At 47.5% G+C, this 27,893-nt stretch overlaps 1 long non-coding RNA gene across 3 annotated transcripts; it reads left to right on the top strand.

Annotated features, from left to right (window-relative positions):
• The first annotated feature begins 1,416 nt into the window (after window positions 1–1,416).
• On the top strand, window positions 1,417–26,156 carry LOC110148229 (uncharacterized). 3 transcript variants are annotated; one of them, XR_002317115.2, is made up of 4 exons: window positions 1,417–1,678; window positions 2,567–2,701; window positions 24,718–24,994; window positions 25,918–26,156. It is a non-coding gene; the product is annotated as an uncharacterized lncRNA (long non-coding RNA). The 3 variants fall into 3 exon arrangements; XR_002317113.2 differs by lacking the exons at window positions 24,718–24,994; window positions 25,918–26,156 and adding an exon at window positions 4,286–4,759 and having other exon boundaries at window positions 1,427–1,715; XR_002317112.2 differs by lacking the exons at window positions 24,718–24,994; window positions 25,918–26,156 and adding an exon at window positions 4,286–4,759 and having other exon boundaries at window positions 1,438–1,678.
• Window positions 26,157–27,893: the final 1,737 nt, after the last annotated feature.

Raw genomic sequence — 27,893 nt, 5'->3', positions numbered from 1 at the left:
ACCGCTATCCTGAAGGGCAGGCCCTACAGTGCTCTCAGAGTGCCTGGATGCAGCAGGGGCAGAGGGCTTCTTCCAGCCCTGGCCGCCTCCCCCCAGTCCTCAGCCTCAGGCATTCACCAGGAAGGCCAGGAGAAGGTGCTGGATGCGGCGGATCATAGCTGGCCTCAGCCTTGCAGACCGTGTGTGTGGTCTGAGCCAGAATGGACTGGACGAAGGGCCCCTGGAGAGCCAGCCTCCAGGCCAGGAGCCAGGCGGACCTCTGGCTCTCAGGCCAGGACAAGGGCGTCCCTTTCCGCCTCCCTCTTTCTTAGAAGTCCTCTCAGCGCTGCACTTCCTGAAGTTTCTGCTGTGGTGCCAGCAACTTGCCTAAGCCCTCATCCCCTGAGCCTCCTTTCCAGAACTCAGAAGGGAAGGGTCACAAGAGGCTGGTGCCGTGGGTTCAGGGGAAGAGAACACGCATCCAAGGCCCTCCAGGGCTCTGTCTCTGCTTCACCCATTAGCCGGTGGCCTTACAGACGTGGCCCCTCAGTGCCTTGGGTTCTTCATCTGTCAGTGGTGTTGACGATGACAGCGGCTCTGCGGCGCTTGCTTGCAGACTGAACGAGGACAGGCTTTAACAGGGAACCGAGCACCTTCCTTGGGCTACTTATTGTTGTAACTGCTGGGTGTGGATGTGCATTTCCTAATGAATTCTTCCCAACAGCCAGATAAAGTAGAAATTAATATTTTCCCCATTTTATAGCCATGGCACAGAGACGCAGGGAGAGAAGGTAGTGGTCATGAGTAGAACAGTGCCATTGGCAGCAAAATGGAAGGACCTAGAGATTGTCATCCTAAGTGAAGTCAGACAGAGAAAGACAAATATCATGATATCACTGATATGTGGAATCTACAAAAATGTCACAAACGAACTCACAAAATAACAAGACTCACACGCTTCACAAACAAGCTTGGGGTTGAAAGGCAAAGGTTGGCGGGGAGAGATAAATTAGGAGTTTGTGATGAACATGTATACCCTCCTGTATATAAGATAGACAGCCAACGAAGACCTCCTGTATAGCACAGGGAGCTCTCTTTGGCATTCTGTAACAACCTATGCCGGGAAGAACTTGAGAAAGAATAGACACATGTACATGCACAACTGAGTCACTGGGCTGTACCCTGAAGCTAACACAACGTTGTAAATCGACCCTACTCCAATGTAAAATAAAAATTAAATTAAAAAACTTTTTTAGAAGGTTTGTGGTAGAGCTGGGAGGGGTTGAGCAGAGGGGATAGGGCTTTCACTTTGCCTCCAATGAGTAATAACACTACGTCATAGACTTATGGACTGTGATCCACACAGGGACAGACCTGGTTGTATCCCGGTCCCAGCACCTGGTAGGGCACCTGTCACAGAGGAGGCACTCTGGGTACAAGAAGGCTCTGGATGGACAGTGCCGATGTTTGGAGAGGAAGTAACCTGGGCTGTGGACGGAAACACCCCCCATTTGCCAGCCCTGCCACTCCCAGCTCTGTGACTTCACATACCACTTAGAACCTCAGCCTCTTCATTGCAAAAGGCAGTGACAATCACAGTAATACCGTGAAAGAGTCACCGTGAGGATCAGAGGCACACAGCATGGCCCCTTTTATGAGGCTGAAGGGCTGCACGTGAGCTGACCGTGAGAGCACAGAGGTGAAAACCATGTGAAACGGTGCAAAGGGTGACACAGGTGTGAGTCATGGCACATCTGGGCTGAGTGCAGGTCACAGGCTCTGTGCCCCAGGGCCTAGGCTTGAGTCCCCTCCACCATGGACTAGCAGGGAGCCCTTGAACCAGTTTCTTCACCTCTCTGTGCCTCAGCTTGCTGGGGTAAGATCCTTGAGATGTACACACTTGGCTCAGGGCCCAGCCAACAGTCAGCATCACCGAGTCACGGCCGTCATTACTGTCTAGAATAGCTGTCTCTGAGCGGCACACTTGTACGCGCCCGGCTCCTGGATTGCTTCCAGAAGCAGGGCTGTCACCTTGAGTCCCTGGGACAGAACTTTCTGAAAAGACATCAGCATTTCCCTGCACTACCGTTGATGCCCTCGGTTCTTTCTGGATGACTCCAACCACCTTAAAGCCCTCCATTCCTGCCCTTGGCCATGACACAGCAAATCCTAGGGAGAGACCAAGGCCCATGAGTGTCTTCACTCCAAATGGCCCCAGCCTACGGGGAGAAGTGGGGTCTTTCAAGAGCCCTGATTGGGGAAAGTGAGCTTGCGGTAATCTCAGGCTGGGTGTTTCTCCTGCATGGGCCTCCTCATCCTCTGTGGTAAAATAAGAGATGATCTAAAATAAGATTGTAATCTCCCTCCGGTGTTGTTTTGACGGCTAATATGCTACAGCTAATACAGCTAATTTTTTGTCTTCTCTGTTAATAGCATCATCATCGCCACAATAGCTAGCACTGATTGAACACCTGGCATATGCCAGAAACTAAATGCAGTGATGGAGATAAGAGCAACTATCAGTTACTGAATGCTGACATCCACCAGCTGTGACCAGTCTACTGATTTTCTCATTTAATCCCCACAGCAACCTGACCATCCTCACCAAAAGGATGAGCAAGTAGGTTCCACGCAGTGAGATGGCCTCATTCACCTGGGATCTGAACCCAAGAGCCAGGCTCCTAATCAGTAGGTCATGCCCAAGTCCCTACAGCCCTAAGAGGTGAGAATTATTATGTTTCACTGATTTAAAAAACCAAAAACCTGTGGCCCAGAAAGGGGAAGTGAGTCAGCCCACGTCACACTGTGTGAAATGATGGCCTCTGAGGATATCCTGCTTCTATCTTCTTTTATCCTGATCGATTCAGCTGAGGCTTTAAAGAAACACACTTGGGCTTTGTGACTCTCACTCCCAACTCAGAATTCCTGTCTTGTTACTCTGGGCCTGCAGCTGAGCTTCAGATAACCGAGGGCCCAGCCTCGGGCAGGAGGTCTGACCTCCAGACAAGCAGAGCCCCAGGGTGGAATGAAGACTCAAGTCACAGGAGAAGCTCACGTCACACCCACTTCCTGGTTCCTCATTGAAACTGGGGAGGGGGCAAGGGGGGTCATTTATTCCACCAGGGCACATGCACCATGTTTCACATTCATCATCTTCTTTTTGGTCCATGACAACTTTATCAGCTCAATGTGACAATCTTCATTTCATGGGAAATGGAGATCATGTGATTTATCTAAGCAGGGAGCCAGTGACCAGTGTCCTTGGCAAATTGTATCATCCAGGATACTTGAAAATTCCAGCAGACTGTAGAGGGCGGGTTGTTTTTTCACTTTGAGGGAGAGAGTCTGGAGGTGGAGGCTGCAGGCCCTGCCTCCAGCCAGGCAGAGAAAGAGGTGGTGAGGAAGGGCAAGGCTGCACCTACAGATGTAATTGCTTTCAGTGGCTGCCCTGGAACCAACGGCAGCTTAGTTCCTCTTGTCAGTCCTCCCTTTGTATACTCACCTTATCCCCTCCAAAAGTCAAGAAAAGAGGCATTGGCTGTTTGATTTCTGAAGGCCCAGGCTAAGTGAAAATAGGAACAGTCCTGAAGGGTGTGTGTGTGACTTGTCCCCCCACCAAAGGACCAGGCTGACCGGGGCAGAGGGGACCTTATTAGGACCTGGGCTTTTGTTCCCTTCGGCACCAGAATGAATCACAGATCCCACCAAGCCACACTGGCCAGTCCCAAACTTTCCCGGGTAGAATCGCAAATGAGTCCCAAGCATCACAAATGAGTCAGGGGGGCCCCATCAAGCACACAAAGGCAAAGGCTGTGCTGTTCCTTACTCTTCACCGTGGCCCCAGAAAGAAGCCAGACAGGACTTGGGGCTCTTTGGGGGCAAAGTGGAAACTGGAACCAGAAAAGGAAGGTTGGCCACAAGGCCTCTGTAGAGACCAGCCAGCAAGGTGGTGGCCCCCCGCTCTAAGGTTTGGACACCACGCAAGCTTGCTCACTTGTTCACTGACTCAGGCGGGTCAGGAGCTTTGATGGGGTGGCCAGCAGCCTCCAGGCTTTCTGCAGACTGTTGCTCCTGCAGACCCTGCCGAACGTGACGCTCCTGTGAGGGTGCAGAAACCAAGGCACTGGCCAGGGTTGCCCAGCCAGGAATTGGTTCCAGAGCCGTTTGACTCTCATGCCTTGCTTCTTCTGATCCTGTGTCTATAGAAACCCAGTCTCCATCAGTGGGCAAAGAATGCCCACTTTATAGGTCACCAGATGAGTTGGGCCAGGAGAGTCTAGAAAGCCTGAGATTTTTCTCCACCCAGCAGCCTGAGTTATTTCGGAGGAGGAGCCCGCCCCGAGGAGCAGCAAAACCCCAGGCCTGTCCCCCGGGGCCTCAGCATTCCAGAGGCCAGATGGGCTTGACGCTATTCACCAGGTCGTAGCCCGCTCCAGGCTGCACTCAGCTGGCTTGTGACCCGCGTTCCTCCAGGCGCCCCTCCTCCCTTTCCTCGGCATGAAGGAGACAGAGCTGCTGGCAGTGTATCCTCAGCATCTGGCGGAACGTTCTGGCCCATTGCTGAGTGCCTCTCACTCCCCAGCCGTCCTCGGGGATGGCCGGTGACTCATGTTTCCATTTTCAACGCCGGGCCAGGGACCAGATCTTTCCATGACCACCAGGGCGGGCCATACGGCGATGGAATCAAGGACAGGAGCTGTGACATCAGACAGGCCTGAGTTCAAATCCTCCTTCTGGTGCTGCCAACTGACTTACCAACCTTCTGAGCCTGCTTCCCTGTTCATAAACAGTGATTGCAGCAAATGACTGTAATATCTTTATTGAAAAAAATCTCTTCCCTTTTGCTTGCAATCCTAAAAAATGAACCCTTCCCTTCTATCAGTTTTCTTTTTTATATACTTGCCATTCATAAGCCAAGGAGAGGGGAAGTTGATATTTGGTTTCTTAAAATGGAACAGTAACATTTATCTACCATTTACTTGTGCAAGGGATCTATTATGAGGTGTTATCACCAACCCCATTTTATAGATGAGGAAACTAAGGCCCAGAGAGGTAAAGTAACTTGCTTAAGCTCACACAGCCAGTAAGTGGCGAAGCTGAGATTCACATCCAGGCTGTCAGGCTGCAGAGTCTTGGCTCTTTATCATTTCGCTGAGAAAAGTAAAGATGAAACACATAAAGCCAGTGGCATTGTGCTGGGCACATAGTGAATTCTGAATGTTTGCTGGCAGTATTACTACCATTATTGTTTTTGCTTTGCCATCAACATGTCTGAGTTTCATTCTTTTTTTTTTTGGCCATTCCAGGTAGCATACGGGAACCTAGTTCCCTGACCAGGGGTGGAACCTGTGCCCGCTCTGTTGGAAGCACAGAGTTTTACTCTTGACCATGAAAAGAAGTGAGTGAGAGCTCCCTGTCCTTCCAGCCAAATCTAAGAGGCTCAAAGACAGTCATTGGCTCACCCAAACATGTAGGTCCCTGAGCAGGCCAGCTCAGCATCCTTGCTGGGTGGCCTTGAGCAGCTGGCTTCACGTCTCTGGGCCCCAGTTTCCTCCCCTGTCCAGTGGAGATGCTCCGTTCTCACTCACCGTTGGGCTGGGAACGGGCGAGAGAGCACCAGGTGTGCACTGCGTGCCCTGCTGAATATTGGCAGGCTGTCAGCAGACCCTCCAGCCCAGCAGCCTGTGGTAACCGCTGGGCTCCGCTGCTTCCCTGGAAGAATGCTCCTGTCAAAAGACGAGGCTCACAATTTGGCCCCCAAACCTCCGAACCAAATGACCAAAAAAATGCTGGTAACAGAAGACCCACCTGGGTCCAAGTATCCCTGGGGGGTTACAGCTGAAAGACATGATAGTCAGGAAAAGATGAGCAAAAGAAAGCAGGGCTGACAATGTTGATAACAGAGCATGATTTGAAGAGAAAGCACTCAGTTGGATGGTAAAGGGAGCCTTAACTCTCTTTGCCTCCACGTGCTATCCTCAGCAGGCTTTATTTATTTATTTATTTATTTATTTATTTATTTATTTATTTGGTTGCACCAGGTCTTGGTGGCGGCACACGGGATCTTTGATCTTCATTGCCTCATGTGGGATCTAATTCCCTGACCAGGGATCAAGCCTGGACCCCCTGCATTGGGAATGCAGAGTCTTAGCCACGGGACCACCAGGGAAGTCCCATGGCTTCTTACTTTTAATGTCCTTCCCAGACCTTTCCCTCATCCAGGTCTTCGTTATTGCTTCCTGGTCCAAAATCTGTCTTCCTACTACTTGAAGCATGGATACTGTCTTCCCCAGGTCTCCACACCACTGCTTGCATTAATTTCTTGGAGGCTATTGTCTTGTTGAGATCTTTCCTGCCTAGTTCCTCTTTGACCAGACGGAGCCACTGCTCGTCTGTCCCCCTGTTTCCAAGGCCCCACCCTTGCCTGCTCTCAAGGCAGTATGGAGTTTGCATTGCAGAGGAGTGGAGGGGGAGTGGGCATCCAGAAGACCTCCCCCTGGGGAGCTGCTCACAGAGCCAACTTCAGCACTAGTCTATGAGTGAGCACCGGGCCTGGCTGAGGGTACACATCCATTAAAGATGGGTGGAGTGAGCTTAAGTTGAACCCTTAGTCTGTTAAATGTTGGTTCAACCCAGAAAAGTGATGAGGAGGAGGTCTTGTCTGGCAGCATGGGTCCTGAGCTACACAGAGAATTTTTAAAATTTCTGATTGAAAAGTTTCAACTGGAAAATATGTCCACTGGAATCTTCCAAGCCCATGCCTTTCTCTTACTTCCTTTAGTCAATACGTAGTGATTGTTTTTGCTATCAGGCTCTTGATGTTGTAAGCATGCAAAGATTGTGTAAAGCTTGGAACAGCTAACTCTATAGAAGGGACAGGAAGTCTCCTAGCCATTGGTCAACATCTATGGAACATCAGCTATTTATTGCATATATTTATTGCGCACAATGCAATAGGGAACAAGGGCTTCACAGAGCTTACCGTCTGGGGAGGGGGGAGATGGTGGTGACAGACATCGCAGTAAGAGGCAGGCACCCACACACAAATAGTTCCATTTCAAGACACTCCTACACTTCTACAGTCGTGCTGGGCTTAACATCTTGGCTTCTTTACTAATTTCATGTGACCTGGAGCAGGAGGCTTAGTAAGCTCCCTGAGGTTCAATTTCACTACATTTAGCTGGAAATGATAATTACTTTCTTTCTAGAGTCATCATGAGAACGATAAGAAACAATTCAAATAGCTGGCATATCATTTTTATATTTAGGACAAGGATGATGACAATATAATAAATGCCAGATGAATGGTTCAGAAAAAGAGGAGGGGAATATCTCTTCCTGGAGAGGGATGGTATGGATGAAGAGGGTTTTCAGGAGAAGGGGGTGGTTGGTGCTGAGTCTTAAAGGAGGGGTTGGATATCTATACAAGGAAGTGGCCAAGAATGAATCAGTTCAAAAGAAGAAAAATGAATGATTCAGAAGGTCATTAAAATAAAACAACTAAAGAATCTAAACCAAATGACTGGGTTCCTTAAAAATAGGACATTGCATTGCCAAGTTAAGAGAGAGTTAGTCAGACGGGGGAGGAGGTTACTGGGAAATTTCACCCAGTTCAGCATTATTGAGAAGTTGCGGGTTCTTGGAGCCCTCAGCGAGTGTTGCACAATCTTGTGGGGTCAGAGGTACCCAAACTGTGGGCCAGGGACTGAGAGGGAAGTGTTTAGGACAGGACTGATGTTAGGAAAAAAAAAAAAGAAAAAAGAAGCTACTTGTAAAGAGGAGCTGTCTCAACTCACAGACACTGAGAATAGATTTGTGGTTGCCAAGGGACTGCAAGGAGATCCAACCAGTCCATCCTAAAGGAGATCAGTCCTGGGGGTTCATTGGAAGGACTGATGCTGAAGCTGAAACTCCAATACTTTGGCCACCTGATACGAAGAACTGACTCATTTGAAAAGACCCTGATGCTGGGAAAGATTGAAGGCGGGAGGAGAAGGGGACAACAGAGGATGAGATGGTTGGATGGTATCACTGACTCAATGGACATGAGTTTGAGTAAGCTCCAGGAGTTGGTGATGGACAGCGAGGCCTAACATGCTGCAGTCCATGGGGTCACAAAGATTTGACAGAGCGACTGAACTGAACTGAAGGGTTAAGGGAGGCGGAGGGATGGTCTGGGAGTTGGGGGTTGACAGATGCAAACTATCGTGTATAGAATGGATGGACAACGAAGTCCTACCATATAGCACAGAGAACTCTCATTAATGTCCTGGGATAAACCAGAATGGAAAAGAATATGAAAAAGAATGTATATGTGTGTATACCTGAGTCACTTTGCTGCAGCAGAAATTAACACAACATTGTAAATCAACTGTACTTCAATTTTTTTTTTTTAAATAAAGGAACTGTCTCAAGGGAAAGCAGTTAAAAGTATTGGAGGAGTCTGGGTGGGTACACAGGCCAGCAAATGTCTGTTCTGGGAAACTAAGGCAGGAACAGTGCATACTCGGGTCTGGGTCTGATCCACAGGACAGACGTATCCCATTCCTTCTCCGCCAGTCCTGCAGCCCCTCCTCACTTTCCCCACCTTCTCATACTGAACTAGGCTGCTACTGCTGCTGCTAAGTTGCTTCAGTCGTGTCTGACTCTGTGCGACCCCGTAGATGGCAGCCCACCAGGCTCCCCCGTCTCTGGGACAGGCAACAATACTGGAGTGGGTTGCCATTTCCTTCTCCAACGCATGAAAAGTGAAAGTGAAGTCGCGCAGTTGTGTCCAACTCTTAGTGACCCCGTGGACTGCAGCCTACCAGGCTCCTCCGTCTATGGGATTTTCCAGGCAAGAGTACTGGAGTGGGGTGCATTGCCTTCTCCGGGTGGAACTAGGCAGATGGGCTCAAATCCCAGCTCTGCCACTTGCTAGCTGTGTGATCTTAAGCAGAACACGTCACCTCTCTGTGCCCTCATTTTTTGGTCTATACAAAGGATATTGTAATACTCACTTCACTGGATTAAAGTGGAGAGTTAATGAAGCACAACCCTGGCACCTTTAGGTGCTCAGAAAATGTTGGTTCCAGCGCTTTCTCCCATTCTCTTCCTTCTTCTGACTTCCTCTTTCCCTATCTATTCTGATAATTTCTTGCTAGAGGTAACCAAGCAGTCTACAGCAAAATAATTCAACACTTCCCATCTGGTACCCTGAAATAAGATCATAGTTTCATTTATGTCATTCAACTTACATTTATAAATACCTAGGAAATGGCAACCCACTCCAGTGTTTTTGCCTGGAGAATCCCAGGGACAGGGGAACCTGGTGGACTGCCGTCCATGGGGTTGCACAGAGTCGGACACGACTGAAGCGACTTAGCAGCAGCAGCAGCAGCATGTAATAAGCACTGTACTTGGAATAAAGACCAGTAATGAGGGGCACACAAAGGACAGAGGTGATGAGCCAAGGCACTGAAAAAGCAGGGACCGGCATTCCCAGCGCCCCAGCTGGATGTGGAGCTGGACAGGGAGGATAGGAGGCGAAAGCGCGGCCGGGAGCATTGGGGGAGTCACACCTCAGGTGCAGACAGACCAAACGCCCACACAACGACGGTGGAGACCCGCCAGCGGCTCTGATTTTATTGTCTCGGGCAAGCTAAGAAAGCCTCCAGCGGGAAGAGACAGAGAGTGCTGGGTGCTGAAGAGTGAGTATTCACCAGGCACATAAAACGAGGAAGCGCCTTTCAAACTGAGGAACAGCCTGTGCCGAGGCCCAGATGCTTCAAAGGACAGAATGTTTGGAGAACAGTTGGGTGTCTCTTTAGAAGAAATGAAATAAAATCTTTTCATTTAGTGTAGGACCTGGCACAGAGTAAGTGTTCCATCAAAGTTGGCCATTAGTATTGACAGATGGTCCACGAACTTGACCTTCAGAGGTTAGCTAAGACTCCAGCAGAGAGCCCAACCGCCTTCCAGGATGAAGGCAGACTCGGGGTCAGACGAGGGAGGGGCCGTGGTGAGAGCCGCTTCCTTCCTGCTTCAGGGGGCCTGCGCTCGCCCCTGCCCCCGGGGCTGCCTGTTCTGTTCCCCTCCCCAAACGGCACCTCCAGATCAGCCTGCTGACCGGGAAGGCAGACCACGCTGGGTCCCAGTCATCGGCCGGTCCTGATGAGCCAGGCCCTGGGGATTCCTCGGCCCCTGGGAGCAGTTAGAAAAGTACCCTGCGAGTCATGTGCCCCGGGCAATCACTGCGTTGTCAGAGCTGCGCGGAGCAGCAGTTGGGGAAATGGGCAGATTGCAGCACCGGCAGCGGTGGGAACAAGAGCCGGGCCCCAGAGCCGGCCCTGCTGCGGAAGAAGGTTAGGTAATCCGCCTCTGACATCTGAGTACTGAGTGCGCACTGCGTGCAAGGCGGTGTTTCAGGCTCTGGGAACATTGCAGAGGCAGACATCCTCTTCCCGCTTCAGGGAGCTGCAGTTCTGGAGGAAAAACACGCACTAACCATGCCTTCCCGTGTTTGTTGAGGGTTTACTATTCATATATGCCAAGCCCAGTACCCCACATCGCGCCGGCAGGATCTTATTTCATCACTTTAATTGTTTCAGGAGAGAAATCTTGTCTCATGATTATTATCCCATTTTATAGATGACATTCTCCCACTTTAGAAACCTACCCACAGGACTTCCCTGGCAGTCCAGTGGTTAAGACTCATTGCTTCCAATGCAGGCGACACTGGCTTGATCCATGGTCAGAGAAAATAAAATCCCACTTGCCAGCTAGGAGTGGCCAATACTAATACTAATACTAAGACCTACCCACAGGGACCTTCTGCAGATCTGGCAGTCATCACCTTTCAAAAGAGGGTGAGCTAAGGTGAAGTGCAAACAATGACAGGGAGCCTTGCTCTCAGCTCACGGTGACCTAACGGGGCAGGAATGAGGGGTCTGGCATCTTCTGATAAGAGTCAGGCCCCGCCTGCCCAAACCACTCTCTTGAACTCTCCTGAAGAGCTTTTGAATGCTTTTGGAGCCATGTAATAATGCCTTTTCCCAGCATTCCTTAATCATCATTACTCTGTACTCAGGCATTTGATTGCTCATCTGTTTCTCAATTCTTTCATGAGTGGAGACTTTCTTCATGATTGGATCAGGGCTAGAGCAGCCTTTGACCCAGTGTTGCTGGAGGTGAGTGCCCCCTGCCCACCCTCCCGTCCCCTGTAAGTGCCACTTCACTCTGCCTTTCACCCTCTCTCCCGGTACCGATGTGTGACCCCTTCTGTGGGCCAGGCACTTGGGTCGGAAGCCCCTAGGGAGGCAGAGGAAGGCGCAGGCCTCTGGGAGAAGGGTGACAGATAGGAGCCAGAGAGGGGAACCCAGCAGACTGGAGGAGCCCAGGGGTCCTATCACCCGGCCAGGGGAGAAAACACCCCCTGCAAGAGTGAGCATTTACAGCTGTGCCTGGAGGCCAGTAGAAGTTATCCAGGGTAGGGTTCTCTGGGTAGAGATGCAGGACAGGACGTGACCTTTGGGGGCTGGATGCCAACCAGGGTGTACCATGGCATCTGGAGGATGAGTCCAGGTAGCAAAGGGGCAGTGAAGACACGGGTGGTCAGAAGGCAAATTCATGAAGGGTCTTCAGAGCTGGCTTAAAGGAAGTGCTTCTCCCTCTTCAACAAGCAAGGATGCAGCATACCCACAGAAATCAACTTCTATATTGGATTCAATTCAACCAATATTTAGTGAACATCTCTGATTAACCAGGCTTCCCAGGTGGTGCTAGTGGTAAAGAACCTGCCTGCCAATGCAGGTTAGATGTAAAAGCTGTGGGTTCAATCCCTGGCTCAGGAAGATCCCCATGGAGGAGGATCACACAGAGTCAGACACGACTGCAGCAACTTAGCTCGCACACATGCCTTGATTGGCCTTGTTCTGGGCACGTGTGTGTGCCAAGTGGTTTCAGTTGTGTCTGACACTTGACAACCTGTGGACAGTGGCCCTCCAGGCTCTTCTGTCCATGGGGTTCTCCAGGCAAGAATACTGGAGTGGGTTGCCATGTCCTCCTCCAGGGGAGCTTCCCAACACAGAGGTTGAACCTGCGTCTCTTACGTCTCTGGCATTGGGAGATAGGTTTTTTACCACTAACGCCACCTGAGAATAATAGAGACTAAAAAGCAGCAAGTAATAGTGATTAAAATAATAGAGGTTAAAAATGCACTGATGGAGCTGGCATTCTAGTGGGAGGAAGAGGGGGAGACAGCCAGTAAGCAAGCAAAAGGCACAGCATGTCAGCTAGGGGTGGAAATAAAGCAGGAGAGGAGAGTGGAGGGTGCCTGGGGTAGAGAGTGAGGACTTCAGTGAATGTGACGCCGGGAAGACGAAGGAGGAGCTGCTCATGCTGGGGGCCAGGCGTCCCGAGCTCAGTGAAGTGCACGTGCTCAGGCCAAGAGGTGCGGGCTGATCTGAAGGGCAGGAACCAGTCAGGGAAGCCGAGTGAGACAGGGGGGAGGTTGAGAACGTGAAGGGGCCTTCTTCACCTGTGAGCCCAGAGAGGTGGGGCGCTGGAAGCTTGGCTACTGTGAGAAGCCAATAAAGGCATGTGAGAAAACAGAGTGGATGAATGGCAGGCCTGCCAGCCGCAGAAGCTGATGGAAGATATGCGATCTCTTCCAGACTAGCTCTGGAAGACATGAGACTTCTGTAACCTCAGAGAATGTTGCTCTTAAAACTGACAGCCTTTGTATAAGATGATCATGGGCTGGCATAGCTGTCCATGAGATGGTACTGAATTTTTAAAAAGTAGTTTGTGGCAGAATATAATCCACTTTGAGCACGAAAGATGAGTAAATGATAAATAGAAGATAAACTGATAGGTAGAGATAGATACGGTGAAAGGAGAGGAGGAAATGGCCAGAGAGAAACAGGAGGGAAGGGGGGAAATTGCACAGACTTGTTGCCCAGTGAGAACCAAGCCTGCAGCTGCCCTGCTCTTGAGCTGAGGCTGGACTCAGCGTAGCCTGACCACCCGCTCCACAAACCTAGACTCAGTGTCACCCGACCACCCCCTCCACAAATCCAGTCCTGGGCTGTTACCAATCGCCTCCTCCACAAACCCAGTCCCGAACTGTTACCAACTCTTGAACTGAGGCTAGGCTCAGCATAGCCTAGCCTGACCACCTCCCTCCACAAACCCAATCCTGAACTGTTAACAAGCATGTGCATTTTGCTTTTGATTTTCTTAACTTTCATTTTTTGGTCACACTGCGCAGCATGTGGGATCTTAGTTCCCTGGCCAGGGATTGAACCTGTGCCCCTTGCCCTGGGAGTGCGGAGACTTAGCCACTGGACCGCCAGGGAAGTCCCTGTCTTTGACTTTCTTTATCATGAAATATATGAATAAAGAGCATGCACAGTCTGGTCCTCTGTATTGCCAGAAACGGAAGTCTCAACAATAGACTTCACTGCTGGTTTCCCATAGAGATCGAGAAGGGGTTTACAGGATGCAGGGGCTGGTGGAGGCTCCTGGAAACTCCGTATAAGTACCCTGCTCCTTTCCCAAAGCCCCTCTCTCCACCTCACCCCCAACGTTCCACTCTTGGCCCCCTTCTCTAAACACCCTGGCTTCCTTTCCCTCCTTCTTGCTCTTCCTGGCATTTCCTGCTTGGCAAGACCAACGCTCAGCGCCCTGAGCGCTTGACAATGCAAACAGGGCGCTGATGGTCGGGCTGGAACGCTGCTGCCCTTTGGCATCCCAGGGTCCCACTTGTACCCTCAGGAAACTGTTTACAGTGGCCCCTTCTGGAGAGGCTTGGCATGCCATTTTCCTTTTGAACAATTAAATTCTTCTCTGAAAGGGAAAGTGTTAGCCGCTCAGTCACGTCTGACTCTTTGTGACCCCATGGACTGTAGCCCGCCAGGCTCCTCTGTCCATGGGATTCTCCAGGCAAGGATACTGGAGTGGGTTGCCATTTCCACCTCCAGGAGATCTTCCTGACTCAGGGATCGAACCAGGGTCTCCTGCTTTGCAGGCGAATTCTTTACCGTCTGAGCCACCAGGGAAGCCCTTCTCTGCACTAATTTTATGTTTAAAAACAAATAATTATACTGCCATCCAGGCCTGTGCTTATCATTACAGGGCTCAGACAAAGACAGCAGAAGGAGGCCTCTGACCATTGCTTGCCCCTGCCCCTTCCCTCCCCATCCCAGATCCAGCCTCTGGGCAGCGGTGGGAGGAGAGCCTAGCTCACATTTACTCGGCTCACTCCCCACACTGGAGAGCAGATCCTTGGTCACTCCCCTGCACTCGGTCTACCTTTGTCAGGCAGGACCAGACACAGGCCTCTGCACGCTCTGGAAGTGGACTTGGGGACGTTCAAGCTGGAACTGCACAGACCCGGCTGCCCAGACACGCAGCAGGTATTAACACTGCATCCACCCAATGGCAGGATTACTGCCATCTTCCTCTGACATTTTTCGGTATTGTGGGAACCTTTTCATCTAGCAGAGCATGTGTGATCTCTGTGGCCCCCAGATTACTTGGCCACATTTTGGGGACTATATTTGACTGCAGGATGGCACAGTGGAGGGCTGGGGCACCAGGCAGATCTGTAGGATATTCTGGGTTTTTTCACTTCCTTGCTGAGAGTCCTTGAGCAGGTTCTCTCAGCTGTCTGAGCTTTAGTTTCCTACTGTGTAAAAAGGTAATAGGAACAACCACTTTTCAGAGTCACTGAAAAGATTGGGTGGTCAGGCAAATGAGTGGCACATCTTAAAGATGTAACAGTCACTATTTCTTAAATGCCATCTGATGCCAGGAATGTTTTGGTGATTCTCCTAGGGTGGTTTCAGCAAGCTTATTTCCTGGTCATACTCACTTCCTCCATCACCTCTTAGGTCATTCTCAGTCCTGACTTCACTCACTGCCCCCGCCCCGCCTCTCCCTGGGCCACATCACCACTCCCTGCCCCAGGCTTAGCTGACGCCGCCCCCCCACCCCCAACTCCAGGGTTCAGCCTGAGAAAAAAGTGCCAAGAGGGCACACTTTCTCTTTTTCTTCAGGATGCTCTTTTGACCTTTTCCCTCTCCTTGACCCATTCAGGCCCTTTTACTCACTTCTGCAGAAACCCTGTGAGTGAGCAAAAATCAAGGGTGTTATCTCTCCCAGGGTTATTTGCAGGTTATACTGGATAAGCGGAGGCTTTGCCCCTCAGAGGGAAAAAAGCTAGCTGGGAGTCAGAGACTTGGATTCAAATTTTTGTGTCTGTGCTGCCTAATTGTGGGGTCCCTGATGAGTCAGTCATTTTTACCTCTTTGAGCCTCAGTGCTCTCACGTACAAAGTGGAAGAAGGATTCCTACCCAGCAGTGTTGTAGCAGACTTACTGACACGTGTCAGGTACGGAGAAATAGGAGTGTGGTCAGTGTTAGCAGTTAGGTGGAGGGCAGATCATGTGGGGCCTTGGAAAGTAACTGAATGATTTGGGCTTCGTCCTGAGGGCACTGGGGGAGCGATGATGACTCTAAGCAGGTGGTGGTACTCCTCGGTGCTGGAGCTGTGGTGGGGGACGTCTTGCTCAGAGTGACAGGACGGGGAGAGGCAAGAGGTAGGGGAGCAGCCGTGAGACCTGAACTCAGGCAGTGGCTGGAGAATGAGATTGGAGAGCTGGCCTGGAATTGGCATCCTCTCGGGAGGACATGTCCTCTTCCTCCACTCCTGTCAACTAGAGGGTCTGAGAGCCCCCATGTAGCACTGGTCTCCTGGATTTAACCCTGGACGAGGGGACAGGAGGAGCAGGAGGAGGGAGAGCCTGAGAGGGGGGAAAGGTGAAATCAGGGGACACCTGACTTTTCTTTCCCAATTTTTCAAACACTGATTTTTAGCTAGAACAGTCAAAACCTGGCAAGAAATGAAGGAAAACAGATTTTTTATTGAGAAATAATCGTATCTAATTTTCACTGAACTCTTACTGTATGCCAGGTTCCATGATAGCCATCTTACTCCATACTCTCATTTGGGGGCGCAGACGGTAAAGCGTCTGCCTACAATGTGGGAGACCTGAGTTCAATCCCTAGGTCAGGAAGATCTCCTGCAGAAGGAAATGGCAACCCACGCCAGTATTCTTACCTGGAAAATCCCACGGATGGAGGAACCTGGTAGGTCACAGTCTATGGGGTAGCAAAGAGTCGGACATGACTGAGCAACTTCATTTTCTTTCTTTCTTTCTCATTTAATCATCATGATTAGCCCATGGAGCAGGTGTCATCCATGATCTCACTCTTAGAGATGAGGAACACAGGTACAGAGAGGCTGAGGATGTTGTCTAGGTTGAGAGAGGGCAAGGACCGTGATTTAGGGTCTCAGACCTCAAACCCCCAAGGGCATAGAGGGCAATGAAACATCTAATGAGACTAGAGCAAAAAGAAAAGCAGAAGTCTGGTGTGGTCAGTAATAGCGGATAGTCACTCTTCCCAACAAATAGTCAGCAACCCTTAGAAAAAATTGTGCAATATGATACAAGTGGGAAAAGCACATTATATGCAGTGTGACTACGTTTTACAAGTCCATGAACACAAGATACTATTCACAAAAGCAATAAAAAATATAAGGTACCTAGGATAAGCTGTGAAAGCCTTTTAAAGAAAGTTATAACATTTCCTTAAATGACCTTAAAGAAACCTAAATGGAGACACATGCTATGTTGGTGGATAGGAAGGCAGTTTTCCTCAAAATATCCTAACACTATTTCAGGCAAAAACCCAACTCAGTTTTTTGTGTAACTTGGCATGCTGTATCTTCAAAATATACAGAAGAGCAAAGGGCCCAGAAAGGCTAAGACAGTCCCAAAGCAGATTTCTGGGCAGGGGCTTAGCCTCCCAGATATCAAATTAGTAAAGCAACCACAATTTCAACTGCATGAGGTTGGTACAGGGATTGACAAATAGATTAATGTGACGAAACGAGGGGCCCCCAAAAGGGACCACACATATTAGAAAGCCTGATTTTGTTATTTTATTGTTGCTTTTTAATTTTATTTATTTACTTTTTAGAAAATTTGGATGACAGATGCCCTGAAGGCCAGAGAGGAAATAAACATTGATTCCACAAATAAATCTGGGGAATTTGGCTATCCAGATGGGGAAGACAATACCCCTTAGCACATAAAAAAATCAATTCCAGGTGGGTCAAGGCCTTAAATGTGAAAGAAAAACCTTAAAATTCTTAAAAGAATTATTCAGCCATGAAAAATAAGGCAATCCTGCCATTTGCGACATGGATGAACTTTGAGTGCATTGTGCTAAGGGGGAGTAAGTCAGACAGAGAAGGATGAATGCTGTGTGATATCACATATGCATGGTATCTGTTGGCAGAGCTTGGGGGCTGGGGAAAGTGGGGCGATGTTGGTCAAAGGATATGAACTTCCAGCTACAGATGAATAAATTCTGAGGATCTAATGTACAACATGGTAACTGTATTTGCAATATTGTATTTTGTCTTTGAAATGTGCTGAGAGTAGATCTTAAATATTCTCATCACACACACACACAGACAGTAACTATGTGAGATGACGAATATGTTAACTAACCTTATTGTTGTGATCATTTCACAATATGTGATACATATAGTAAATCATCACGTCGTACACCTTAAACTTACACAATGTTATTTGTCAGTTATGTCTCAATATAGCTGGGGGGAAAAGTCTTAGAAGAAAATATAGAATATCTTTATGATCTCAGGTAGAGACAGATTCTGTATTAAGCAAAAGACAGAAAGTACAATCATAAAGAAAAAGATGTGAAAGAAAAACATTTGGCTAAATTAAAATAATCTCCTTTTCATCAAAAGACATCAAAAGAGATGAGATAACAGGCCAAAAATTTGGAAAAGACATTATAATGTATACTTAATAAATGTTTAGTATCCAAAATAGATAAAGTCTTCCAATTCATAAAACTAAGGCAAACAATTTAATAGGAAAATGGACAAAAGACTTAGATATTTTACATAAGAGGAAATAAATATGACCAAGAAACCCATGGCAAGATACTTAATATTGTTATTACTCATGAAAATGCAAAATAAAACCACATTGAAATATCACTTCACACCCACCAAACTGGCAAAAATGGTAAGTTTCACAATAGTGTGGTGAAATGATAACAATGATCTATTCTTGATGATGAATATATTGACCCTGCCACATTGGAAAATAATACACATATATATATCTTACTATCCAACAACTCAATTAGCAATTGTAAAACTAGAAAAACTCTCGCACATGTGTACCAGGGTATATGTACTAGCACGGTCATGGCTGTTTTGTTTGTCAGAAATTCTGGAATCACTTTACATGCACATTAGAATGGCTACTACTAAAAGAAGAAGAAGAAAGAAAGAACAAGTGTTGAAAAGCACGTGGAGAAGTTGGAATCCTGATGAGCTACTGGTAGGAATGTACAACAGTGCAGCCGCTGTGGAAAACAGTGTGGCATCTCCTCAAAAATGAAAAGTAGAATTAACACATGATCCAGCAATTCCACGTCTGGATATACACCCAAAAGAATTGAAAGCAGGGCCTCTAACAGATATTTGTACACCTGTGTTCATAAAAGCATTATTCTCAAGATCCAAAGGTCAAAACAATCCAAGTGTCCATCAACAAATGAATGGGTAAACAAAATGTGGTATATACACACAATGGAATATTATTCAGCCTTAAAAAGAAGGAAATTCCAACACATGCAACAATATGAATGAATCTTTAGGACATTTTTCTAAGTGAAATAAGCCAGACACAAAAAGACAAAGACTTTATGATTCTACTTAGATGAGATATTTAGAACAATCAAACCTAATAGGGAGGGAAAGTAAAACGGTGGCTGTCAAACGTGTGGAGAGGAGAGCATGGAGAGTTACTGTTTAATTGTTACAGATTTCACCTTGGGAAGATGAAAAAAGTTCTTCAGATGGATGGTAGTTATGTTTGTATAACCATGTGAATCACTTAATGCCATTGAACTATACACTTAAAAGTGGTTAAAAATGGTAAATTTTATGTTAACATATATTTTATCACAACAAAATATATCTTTAATCATTCCATTCAATAAAATATTTTAAAGAAAAAAAAATCCTGGAAGCTATCCACATGTCCATCCGCAGGAGAATGGATAAATAAACTGGAGTGCAATAGACACATACAATGTACCACTATGAAGGAGTGAAAATGAATAATCTACACTTGGAGACATCAGTGTGGATGAATCTCGCAAAGATCATAAATGAAAGAAGCAAGCTCCAAAACAATTCACTTCAATTATATCAAGGTAAAAAGTATTGCATTGTATGTTTACACAATACAAATACAGTAAAACTGTAAAGAAGAGCAAAGGAATGACACAAAATTCAAATTGGTGGCGACCTCTGAGCGGGCTGGGAGAGAGGGATGCATAGGGGCTTGTTCTAAGCTATTGGTGAAGTTCTATTTCTTAAACTGGGTGATGGATACTCAAGTATCCACTCTGTAATTCTTTAAATTATACATCTGCATTATATGTACTTTGGGTGTATCTACATTATACACATTTTTAAAAACCTGACTGAACAACAGCAGCAAATTACATAGAAAAAAGGACTGAAAGAACTCTAAATGTGATGGTATCTCAGTAGTGGCACTCTTTTACTTTCTCTTTTTCTCTATTTTTAAAATATTCTTTCACCTTTTCATACTGAAAAGAACACTAAACCATATTAAGGGGAAAAAAAAATGAAGAGAGCTTTTCCCTCAGATTTTCTCAGAGAAAAGGGAAATGAGAGAAAATGGGTGAAAGCTTTGGGCTTTCCCTAATTCTAGTAGTTACAGATGACTTTGGGATTTTGAGGCAAAGAGATAATGAATTTTAATTGTTATCTTGAGGAGGGGAACTGCTCCTCCCAAGGTGAACTCCCCCGTCCCTCTTCTCAGGAAACCCCTGCCAGTTTCAAGAGTGGGCAGAGGGTTTTGATGCCCTTTTGAGTCAAGGGACGTCACTGAGGAGATGGAGCCACAGGGCTCAACCAGCCCTTGGTGGGATTGATTTCAGATCCCCTGAAATCAGGGCATGCATCCCCTTTCAAGTGCCTTAAAGACCAGATGAAAGAGAAGAATAAGAGTAACATCACAGAGCTAAGATACATTTGAGCTAGGAGATGGCTTGAGAAAATGTGGTCCCGTACAGTCGCCACACGGATAGTATGATTGCATTTGGGTAAGTTTATTTCAAGAGATCATGGGTTTCTCTTCCCAGCACTATTATCTTGTGTATCTCCTCTCTCTCACATCAGTGAAATCTCAACACATGTGAACAACTCAATTGTTCACTCTCCTGAGGCATTCATGTAGTCCACAAACACTCTTTGGGACCTGGAGATGCAGGTAAATGAGACAGTGGCCCTCACTTCAAGGACCTAACCCCCGTCAATGAAAAAATCAATCTAAGAAAGGAGCTGAATATTTTATTGGAACCAGTTAAAACCTGGGAGATTTCAGAACACTCTAAGGACTGCTCTGCCCATTAGAGGTCAAAACATGGTAATATAAACTCTTGAGACAAAGGTTATATGTCAGTGACTCATTATTGACAGTTTACACAATCCAAACTTACGCATACAAAGGGTAGTGTGTCATGGATCATCTTGGTCCCAAGCTGAGACTGAAAAGGACTGTTATCTCCAAAGGACGACTAGTTAACACAGCTGTACAATGCTTGCTAACGGGGAGGGAAGGGGCCCAAACAAGCAAAGAAAAATTTTATGTTTAACTTTTTCTTACCTTGCCATACAATATGAATTTTGTGTCATCACCCTTAAGAAGAGGAAGGCAAATATAATGGCAATTAGAATAGGAGGGGAAATGCTTTGATAACAATAAGTACAAGACATTGAGGGAACACAGGAGCAACATCTAACTCAGCCCATGGACCACAGGAGAGGCCCCCGCAAGGGGATGGCCCCTGCATCAGGGTGCAAAGGATGAGTTACAGTGAGCCAGGCACAGAGGGGTTAAGATGGGGAGTTGGTCCGCCACACGCAGAGAGGACTGCATGGGCAAGGATGAGGAGGAGAGAAACAACTGGGCCTGAAGAGAACCATAAGTAGCTTGTTTTTTCTGGAATGTGATATTGTGATTTGTAATAAGAAATATATATTTGGTCTTTGTCCAGTTTCTCATGCAGGGCTTCTAAAACCCTAGGAATTTCCTCAGTGGTTAGAGTTGTCTTTTTTTAAATAAGAATTTTTAAAAATTAATTTTAATTAATTTTAAAATTTTTTAAAGTCATTGTTGAATTTGTTACAATATTGCTTCTGTTTTAGGCTTTGGTTTTTCGGTTGTGAGGCACTAACTCCTGATCTGGGATTGAAGCCTATGTTGGAAGGGGAAGTCTTAACCAGTGGACAGCCAGTGAAAAGAAAATGAAAGTGAAAATTGCTCAGTCCTGTCCGATTCTTTGGGACCCCATGGACTATACAATGTGTGGAATTCTCCAGGCCAGAATCCTGGAGTGGGTAGCCTCTCCCTTCTCCAAGGGATCTTCCCAATCCAGGACCCAAAGTATTGTCTTCTACATTGCAGGCGGATTCTTTACCAACTGAGCTATCAGGAAATCTGGACAGCCAGGGAAGCTCCTAAAGTCGTCTTTAGATATTCATAGCAAATTCCTTTGAACCACATCTGGGTTTATGTTAATGAGGTGACTTGGAAAGCCTCTATGGATGAAAGCTGTTTGCCAGGGGAACCAACTACGTATTTGGAGGGGTGTAACTTAGCTGTCTCCCTGAACTCCAGGAAGGCAAGAGGGGCTAGAGATCGAGTTCAATTACTATAGGCCAATGATTTAATCCATAGTGCTTATGTAATGAAGCCTCCATAAGAACTCAAAAGGACGAGGTTCAGAGAGTTTCCAGGCTGGTGAACATGTGGAGGTGCTGGCAGAGTGGTTCCTTGGAGAAGGCATGGAAGCCCCTTTCACATACCTCGTCCCAAGTATTTCATCTGACTTTCGTCTGTATCCTTTATAATGTCCTTTAAAATAAACTGGTAAACTGAGAGCCACTCTAGCAAGTTAATTGAACTCAAAGAGGGGCTCATGGGGACAACCCCTTGCTGGCCTCAGAAGCACAGGTGACAACCTGGATTGAGAATGGCATCGCAGGGGGCAGTGGGCACCAAGCTTGTGGGATTTAATGCTACCTCCAGGTAGACAGTGTCAGAATGGAGCAAATTGCTCGGAGGTGTCAGAAAGCACGTGCTGGATGGAGAACTGATAACAAGGCAGGGCCTGGCCACAGGGAGCTGGAGAAATGACAAGACAGAGGGCTTCTCTGTCTAAAAGATCTATTCTTACCCAATGGAGGGACTTAGACTCAGTCCTTTGCAAACTGGGGGGCCATGTAGGTATTTTAACAGGGAATGGAGGTAGTCAATTTGTCTCTTGCACTATGATTAATCTGCCATTAAAATAGCCCATTTGATGATATCACAAACCAGGAAACTTAGGGCACAAACCACAAGCAGATTGGGTAAAGGGCAGGTACAATCCAAACTCAGACAAATCTGCGTCTGAATCCCGCTCCCCTTCTCACCTGCCAGGGTGAGTCACCTGGCTCTCTGAGCCACACTTACTCTTGTGGAGTGGGGCTGACGTGAAACACCACCCATGGAAGCCCTGAGCAAAGATCTGTATCCGCCTGAAAAGAAACCTCCCAGATATATTATTAACCCAAAAGTGAAGTGGCAGAAGAATATGTATGAGACAAATACAAGCCAAAATGCAGAGAAATAAGTTAGCACAATTCACACCAAATTGAAAATAGCGATTCCATCTAGAGAGGTAGGAGGAAACCAAGACTGGAGTTAGAGATCAAAGGAAGATTTAGCCATATCTGTGAAGTTTTCTTTTTTTTTAACATGGAAAATGTATTCCTATACTACTTGTGTATTTAAAAATTAATTTTAAAATAACCTAACAAAAGTCCTTGACAGCGAGAAGATGTTTGGTCAGTGTTCCCTCCTGCTTGCTCTCACAGTGAGATCTGGGGCCTTTCCAGCCCCATTTCCCAATTTTGACCCTAGGTGAAGGCCAGAAGGCCTGTCATAGTCACTCGACAAATATTTGTAGAAGACCTCTCTGACAAGGTAGTGCGTCTCTTGCAAGTGGGTTAAAGGTCTCCCTCGGTGAACCTGAGACCCCACAGTCTCAATTCCATCCTCAGTGCCCCCACCCTGCCCTCCCTCTGGCCTTCTGGTAGACCCTCGGCTCCTTTGGAAGCTCCACTCTGCCTCCTCTCCTGGCCTCAGAGCTCCTGGCTGGCAAAGCAGAGAGATGCTGGCTTCCATTGCCTTCCCAAAGAAAGGCTGGGATCACCCCTCCTGGCCACCAAAAGGCCCAGTCCAGTGAAGAGAACCTTCAGAAGTGGGTGCCTTTGCTGGGGGCTGGGAGGACAAGAGAGACTTCATTTTCCACTGTGAACCCCCATTCCTGTTTGAATATCTTTTTAAATAGTTACTTTTTAAATTAAATTATCACTGTTTCTTTAAATAATTAATTTGTGAAAACAAAAACATCTCACAAAAGCTGATCCTATTTTGAAAACACTGACTGAGGCCAGATTAGAGTCTTTGATCAATATAGACTTGAATGGAGTCAGGGCAGAAAAAGCAGTGGTCTTTTGATGACTCTAAGTGTGAATGATGAGTGGGGTGACTCTTCCGGAGCGGAAGCTAGAGTTAATGTCTCCTTTATCCAAAATACCTAAACACGGGGACTTCCCTGGTGATCCACTGGTGAAGACTCCAAGCTTCCAAAGCAGGGGGTCTGGGTTCATCCCTGGTTGGGGAACTAAGATCCCAGATACCATGGGGCACAGCCAAAAAAAAAAAAAAAGAAAAAACCCACTGACTAGAGCTCAGTGAGGATTTCTTTCATTGATACTTATTTATTTTATTTTTTTAGGATTTCTTGAATTTAACTCACATAGGAAACCATGTCTTGGGTCTGCTGAAAATGTACTTGCTCTGGAAAGGAGGAGAAAAAAATGAGAGGATAGAATGAATTCCCAAAGCAAGGAGGGGGCTTGGTTGTCCTTCAGATCTCTTCACTTCACCAATATGGCCATGAGACCAGAGAGGGGAATGGGACTTGGGATCCAGCTAAAACCAGATCCAAGGCAGGGGGATTTCACATATGATCACTGGATAAACACTCACCGCCTCAACTATCCTGTGAGATGGGCATTCTCTCCATTTTGCAGAACAGGAAATGATGACTACGGTGGGAAATTAGACAGCCCCAAGGTGACTCAGACAGGTCTGAACCAGGTTTGGGATTCTGACTTCTGACTTCAAAGCTTTCCCTTCCACGTTTGACCTCACCTCTCATCATGCAGCTCTTGGGGTTCCAGTGAGCCAAATTTTCATCTGTTCTTTCTCCGTTTGCAGGTACCTTGGAGTATATGAACCTTGCCAGAGGCACATTATTATTGGGCTTACCTATAGTTACCACTATTTGGGAGGAGCTATACACTCCTGCATGAGGGGAATTTTGCTTTGTGCACTAGCAAATCATCAGCTTCAGTGACGAGTGAACGACTTCTAATCCTGGAGATCCACGATTTACAGATGAAGAGGCTGAAGCTCAGTGAGCTGAAGGGATTTACTTCAGTTTCACAGGAATCTCACCCAGAGCCTTCCAGGTTTTCCTTTTCTGTTTCCTCCTCAGAGTGAAGGTTGGCTTAACACCCAGCCCACCACCAGCCTACCCTGAGGAAACACAGCTCCGCCCTCAGCCAGAACAGTGCTGACACCCAGTGATACCCACACACCACGACACACACTCATGCCCAGGCCACACAAAGGCCTGCCCAAGGTCCCCAGGTTCAGCCAAGGGGCAGGAATGGAGGGAGGAGCCATGGTGAATGAAGCTGCCGGGAGACACCCAAGGTGCAGGCCCCACCCAGCCCCAAGCCACACCACAGACTGCGGAGGAAAGAGTCCAGGTGAACTCCAGGTCAGAAAGAGATGAGGAAGATGCCCGGGTGATGCTGAGTCACCAAGCCGGCGGAGCTGACTGCTGCTGGCAGAAGGGAGCGCTGTGTTGAAGTGGGACCTCAACCTGGTGGGCTTCTCACGTCTTGAAAAGTATGGATGAAATGCCATACTAGAGGCAGCCAGATGTGCCCTGGCTAAAACTTGCAGATGGTTGATGGGGGGCGTGCTTGCTTTCTGCCTTGATTTTCATGAGAAGGGGTTTCCCTCAATACTTGTGGAGTCGCCTCCCCTGCTGTCTGGGCAGATGGGTGCATTCTGATAGGCAAGTGTCCCCTGGGGCCGTGACTGCGCTGCCCCGCCTTTTAGGAAAGAGGCTGCCCACAGGGAGCCCTGCTCTGCCCTGACTGGCCTTCTCCTGTCCTTCCTGTGCCTGAATGGGTCTGGATGCCAAATTCAACGATTCTCTATCAGGAAGCCCCGATGCAGATAGCAGTCCCGTTTGTTCCAAGCACAGCCAGGAAAGAGAGGACATATACTGGGCTCCCTCAAAGCCTCAAATCAAAATATTGTGAGGCAACCCAGCTTTATATACTTCAGGGCCCCTAACTGTCTGTAGAAGAAAGTTCACGCTGTGAATGCTTCTTTCAGAGCCCTTCACAACCCAGCCCCCACCTACTTCCGTCTTTAGCTTGATGTTACCCACGGCCATAGCCTCGCTGCCTGCTCTCCCACCGCCATGCTTTTGTGTCCTTCCCCGGGATGTATCCAGCCCCCAAGATGGGCCCCGTGATGACCCCCACCTCCTGGTATTCACACCCTTGTGAGATTCCCTCCTCTTGAGTGGAGGCTGGGCTTAGGAATAAAAGAAGGTGGAAATGACAGCGTGCACCCTGGAGAGAATTCACAGAAGGCTGACTCTCTCCTTTGGCAGGGAGAAGCCATGTCACAGCCCGTGTTAAGGACAGATCCGTGTGGGGAGGGCCGAACTCTCCTCCAACAGCCCCGTGGGTGAGCCTGGATCCACCAGCTCCGGTCGTCTTGAGGCTGCAGCCTTGGCTGACAGCTCGGCTGCTGCTTCATCACGGATCCTGAGCCAGAAACACCCAGGTAGCTGCTCCTGGATTCCTGACCATCAGAAACTGCAAGGCAATAAACTGCTGTTTAAGTTTGGGATAATTTGTTACACAGCAATAGATAACAAAGGACTCAACCCACTTTTCTCCCTAAAATCGACTTATTCTTCAAGGTCTCAGCTCAGATTCTTCTTCCTCGAAGCTTTTCCTAACTCCCTGTAGGAGATACCTGACGATTTTTCCTCCCAACATCCTTTCCTTCTTTGGCAATGTTGCCCTGACTTTCTTTCTTTCTTTTTAAAGGCCTTGCTATGAGCTCTTAGTTGCCCAACAAATGATTAAATCTCAGCACTGAAAGTACTGAGTCCTAACCACTGGACCACCAGGGAATTCCCACCCCTGACTTCTCTTTAGGAAACCACACTTCTTCCATCTTAATCTGTGTGTGTTGAAGAGGGCTGATTCCACTCCAGGCTCTAGGTTGGGCATTCAGCCTAGGCTTGGCCTATCTGTTCTCCTGGAGCCCACTACTCTGGCCTGCCACGATGCTGACCCCTAAAGGTCAGCTCAGGAGCCTTTGCCTGAGGCAACAGGAAACAGCGTTCCCGCATCTGCTGGAGCTGCAGAGCTGGAAGAGCAGCCTGGGGCTCCAAGCAGGTGTTTTGCCAGCACAGAAGGAAAGCCTCTCTCGAGATGAAGTCAGAATTTAAAAGATGAGCCTATGGGACTTCCCTGGTGGTCCAGTGGTTAAGACTCTGCACATCCACAGCAGATCCCACATGTCCTATGGCACGGCAAAAAAAAAAAAGAAATTAAAAAAAGGTGAGCCTAGGGATGGAGAGAGAGATTCCTGATGCAATTATTGAAGTGCCTGAAACCAAATCTACCTCTGGACTTTTCTTTCTTCCTTTTTTTTTTTTTTCCTCTCTTCCGTTTGTTTCTCTCTCTCTCTCTGGCCCTAGGCAGGGTATGTTAATTTGAGATGATCTCAGCCACCTTGAACCCAAAGTGTTCAGACTAATTCATTTCCATGGGTAGAATTATGAATGCTCTACCAGCCTCCTAGAATCTCTGGGGCTGCCCCTAACACAGCACTTACCACGAAACTGTACCTGCACAAGGAATTGGGGCCCCTGAGATTGAGTCTTTGTTATAGCGCCACACTTCTGCTTACCTCCTCCCTGCTTCCTAAACATGGATGTGTCGCATTTCTTTCTGCAACCAGAGGATCTGTCATAAAGAGGTGTCCACTGAATAACTTAAAATGGATGAGTGAATGAATGACAGTCTTCTAGTTGGCCAGGAGACTTTACAGAGCAAGAAAGGAGAATTTGTTCAGAAGCCTGTTATGAGGCCCAAGTTACTCTCAACGCCTCTTCAAGCTGACAAAGGACTAGTGTTTCTTAATCTCTTCATCCAGGCCACAGTTGAACCAGCCACACCCCTAGAACACAAACCAGGCTCCTATTACAGAAAGACAAATCTGACCTGGCCATTTCCCTGCCTCAAACAACTTTCCGTGATGTGTTTGGCAAGAGGGGGTAGAGACCAGTGAGCATTTGGAGCCAGAGCACTTTCTCCATTATAGAATGTTCATGCGTTTATCAATTGATGCATTCAGCAATCATTTAATTAGCACCTGCTGTATGCCTGGCCCTTGTACATGGTACTTCATCTACACAGCAAGCTTTTAGGGCCATGTATTTGTTAACTGTTGCTGTCTAACAAATTGCCCCAAACTTAGTCACTTAGAACAACAAACTTGTCATTTCATGGGATCCAGATGCGGCTCAGCCGCATGCCTCTGGGTCAAGATCTCCCGGGAGGTTGCAGT

Source organism: Odocoileus virginianus, chromosome 14, assembly GCF_023699985.2.
Source record: "Odocoileus virginianus isolate 20LAN1187 ecotype Illinois chromosome 14, Ovbor_1.2, whole genome shotgun sequence".
Lineage (NCBI taxonomy): Eukaryota > Metazoa > Chordata > Mammalia > Artiodactyla > Cervidae > Odocoileus > Odocoileus virginianus.
This window is presented reverse-complemented; position numbering and strand designations above follow the sequence as displayed.